Below are 4,446 nucleotides of genomic sequence, written 5' to 3'. Positions count from 1 at the left end.
TGGTCTACAGAGTGAGTTCCAGGACAGCCAGGGCTATACAGAGAAACCCTGTCTCGAAAAACCAAAAACCAAAAAAAAAAAAAAAAAAAAAAAAAGACAGAGAGAGCCAGATGTGGTGGCCCACACCTTTAATCCCAGCTAAATTTAGGAGGCAGAAGCTGGTGGATCTCTGAGTTCGAGGCCAGCCTGGTCTCCATCAAGTGTCTCAACAAATAAAATAAAATACCAAAACCATACACATAAAAACCAGCTAATTCGTTTCATAAAGTTAACAGGAGTGCAGCTCTTGGAAGCACTGAGACTTAAGCTCCTCGAGCCACCCAACTGAGGGCCATTAATTCTGCTCCCAAAGGCCTCAGATGTCCTTAGACATTCCCACTAGCACCGTTAAAACCTGGAGGTCCCACTCCCTTTTGTAACGAAGCCTGGATCTGACCTTCCAGCCCTAATCTGGTCCCCTCTGCCCTGCTGTGGCCACCACAGTTAAGTTTCTGAAACAGAAATGTTCCTGTCCTGCTTGAGTACATCTCATGACTCCTTATCACCGAGCAATCTAGACTCTGTGTGCCTGGCTGGCATTCACAGCCTCCCCTGCACATTCTCCTCTCCACACCCCTTCAGGCCCGGTTCTAAACGCGTTGCTCTCTGTGTTGTCTGTAACATTTTCCTCTACCGCGACATACTGTGTGTAGGGTCTTTCTTTGCATGGGAGCCCTGACAGATACCTACAGGAAGCAGTAAAATCGCGCCCTGCTTAGCCAGGTCCTTCCACCAAGGAGGCAGTTGGGGACAGGAGCCCATACCCAAGGTCGCACGTGGGGCAGGGCTAGCTGTGTGGAACTCACAGCTCTGCGTTCCATCTCCTCAAAGAGGGAGACTTATAAAAAGGAGGGGTAGATCCCCAGGAAACTCTCCATCATTTCCACCTGGATAATGACTGCAAGGTGCGCGCGCATCCCCCGCTCCAGCAGAGCCCGAGGGGGAAGGGGGACGGGGGTGGGGACAGAAGAGGAACCACAACCGCCCCTTCCCCCTACCCCCTGTCTCCCGCAGCTTTACTGCAGGGGCGGCGCCTCCTGATTGGAGCGGGCGCCGGCAGAGCCGCAGCGCGGCTGCTGATTGGCTGCGAGGGGTCAGGCGCTGTGGGCCGAGTGAACGCGAGTAACCCCGGGGGTGCGTGCTGACCGAGAGTAACCCCGAGGAGGGGCCTCCTTTCCCCAGGTCTCTCCAGGCGTCTGGGCCCCCAGGCCCGCCCACTGCAGAGAAGCAGAGAGGGAGGAGGCGGACGTTAGAGACGTGCGCTCCTCGGAACTTAGATTTCCACACCGACCTTCCTTCTGCCCTGCTTCCTTATGTGGGAGTTTAATAGGAAGTTTAGAGAGACCACAGAGGTGTTGGAGCACAGTAGGAGTCACACAAATGACAGTAGCGTGTACCTTAATAATACAGGGAGTTGACAGCCTGCTCTACTGGAGAAAAGACAAGGCTGGATGCTAAAGAGTCCTCCTAGTTTCCTCACCTTCTGCCCCAGGAGCAAGAGAGGTTCAGAGGATCTGTGGGGGACTAGCTTTTGTGGAATAAAGGAGGAGAAAGGGCACAGATGGTGGTGGAGATGTATTCCCAAGGGGGACAGTTATTGCTAGTGGGACTATAAAACGGTGCAGCCCCCGTGAAAGACAGTTCAATGTCCCACAAGAAGAATGAGCAATGAAATCCGCTCCTGGCCACAGACAGAGGAGATTGAGAGCGGGTTCTTAAATAGTTGCACAGAAATACTCATTTCACACTGACTGAAAGATGGAGACAACTGTACACCAACAAGGGGTACTTCAGCTGGCGTACACACTACAGCTCAGCCTCGATCCACAGATAGGAATGGGTGGGAAAAAAGTCATGCCAAGAGAAGGGATCGACAGAGTCCAGCAGGCTGCATGATTCCATTCCTGAGAAAGACCACCACCAATAGGTAAACCCTAGAGACAGAACGGTAGTTGTTCCAAGGCGTAAGCAGCTGGGTGGAGTTGGAGATGGGGGGAGCCACTGTTGAATGGGTATGGGTTTTCTACCGAGGTGACAAAAACGGTCTCGAACTAAGGGTGACGGTGGCACATTATTATGACTGTACTAAATGTCACAGCAGCGTTTGACTTTAACAGCTAATTTTATGCTGTGTTAAGCACTTCAGTGTAAGTGTGTGTATGCGTCAGAAATCACAGACTGTAGGGGAATCCCACTGCTCTTCAAATGTTTCTAAGAAAGAGGAAAAGTATGGAAGCCCCGAGGAGTTCTGGGGCCTCTTCTGCCTTTCACCTTTATTTCTCTCCTCTTCTCTCCTGTCCTTATTCACAGGTCTTATAGCCTGGTACTTGGTTACTGGTGGGTCCCTGTAAGAGAAAACTGGACCTGGGTAATGAGGCTCAGGGGTGGAGCCCTTGCCTAGCATATGAAAGGTTCTAGGTTCATCTCTCTCCTGGCCCCCAAAAGGAGCAAGCTTTTTACAGGACAGTGTGCTTCTGCTGGAAGACCAGAGATGGAATACCTGGTTTTGCTGATGGCAGAGTATGGCCTAAACCTTAGGCGTGGTTGGATATTAAGATGGTCACGTGGTCAGACCGAGATGGGTTCTTGAAGAACAAAGGGAGCTTGTGCTGCCGAACGATTGCGTGAATTCCGCCTCCTAACATTGTCAGGCAGGAAGCAGGGCCTCGCCACAGGCTTTACTGTGCACCACACAGTATAACTTGGTATAACTGGGCACAGCTGGCAGGTAATGGGTGCTCTCACAGCTCCTCTGGCTACCATTCCACACAGGAGGCAAAGCCAGGGTTCTGGGCACAGGCTACTCTCTCGCTGCCTTTCTCCGGGGAAACTCGCCTACATGGTGAATTCAATTCAGTCAGTGACTCCACCTGCTGCTGATACAGGTACAATCTCCTGGAGCTTGCCGCGTGTCATCAGACTAGACAAGTGTCATTGTATCATGGTGTTCCTCCAGTCTGCCAGACTCAGAACATATTTTTCCAAGACTAAAGAAAGTTGTAAGCCAGGCTGTGGTGGCGCATGCCTTTAATCCCAGCACTTGGGAGGCAGAGGCAGGNGGATTTCTGAGTTCGAGGCCAGCCTGGTCTACAAAGTGAGTTCCAGGACAGCCAGGGCTACACAGAGAAACCCTGTCTCGAAAAACAAAACAAAACAAAAAAAAGAAAGAAAGTTTTATTTAGATTAGTGCCTTGACCTGCAGCTCCTTTGCCAATGAAACACATACTCTGGATTGCCCATTGGCTTTAACTGGCTTCTTAGATCCAGGTTTCCAGGTTAAAGCAGCTGCTTTGGCATTTCCTTAGTCTTTTTCTCTCCTTTGTTCTTGAGATGGTGGGCCACAAGACACCGGAATTTAGAATACCGAGTGCTTCCTTTAACCAAAGCCGTGTTTTGACAGTACTTTCTTAATATTATTTGGTTTTGAATTAAAAACAACTGAATACATGTAGTGTGCTGATTTGCTTCAAATAATTTAATTAAAATTGTTTTATTTAGAAAGCCAGGTCTTAAATGATAAAGTGAATGTCACCATCAAATTACTTCTCAGTGTTTAGAACCTTTGATGACAGTCGTTTGGAGCAACCACCTTCAGAATAGTTGAGTCGTGATTTCATCCAAAGTGAGGCCAACATCATGTTAGAAAGTGAAATGAAATGATGGAGCTTGTTCCAACAGCTCTTGGAAGCCAAGAAGCTGGTCTGGAAGCTCTTGCAGGAATACAGAGGCTCCACAACTGTAAAGTCTGCCTCCACAGGATCAGGTAGACTAAGCAAAAACAAAACAAAACAAAACAAAACAAAACAAAGCCCACCTTTCCCTGCTGTGGACAGGAAGTCCTGCCTAGTCTAGAAACCTGAAGACCATTCCTGGCCGGCTTCCTCTTCCCCTAATGTCAACAGGCCTCGGCATTTTTAGAGGGCTCTTTGTTCTTTGGGGGCAGGCACTCAGTTTGCAAGAATTGACTCCCTGGCCTGGGCTCCGAGGTAAGAACTCTCCTAGGCAGGTCTCCTGCTGTGGCGCTCAGCCTCTCCCAGGATGGAGAGTCTCTGAGATCCTATGACTCACGGTTTCCTCGGGCAGTGAGTGCTGTTAGCTTGTGGAGCTTTTGATTTAGCGCCAGCAGACTCTTTGTTTCCTGCTGTCAGAGTTCAACCTCTCGTTACTCTAAGGAAGGGTAGGCTACTGGGGTGTGACTCCGCCTTTGAAGAGTCTGGTTCCTTTTGATATTTAAAGGTGCAGGGCTTGGAGAGAGACGTCGGCCAGAGGTAGGGCCCAGAAGACTAAATCCAAGCTCTAAAGCTTCCCGAGAGAAACAGTGCGGTCTGGTCAGTGGGTGCCACCTGCCACCTTTAATCCCAGCACTCGGGAGGCAGAGGCATGTGTGTTCGAGGCCAGCTTGGTCTA

The sequence above is a fragment of the Mus pahari genome, chromosome 1 (assembly GCF_900095145.1).
Source record: "Mus pahari chromosome 1, PAHARI_EIJ_v1.1, whole genome shotgun sequence".
Classification (NCBI taxonomy): Eukaryota; Metazoa; Chordata; class Mammalia; order Rodentia; family Muridae; genus Mus; species Mus pahari.
The sequence above is the reverse complement of the archived record's forward strand: the minus strand, read 5'-3'. Positions refer to the sequence as shown.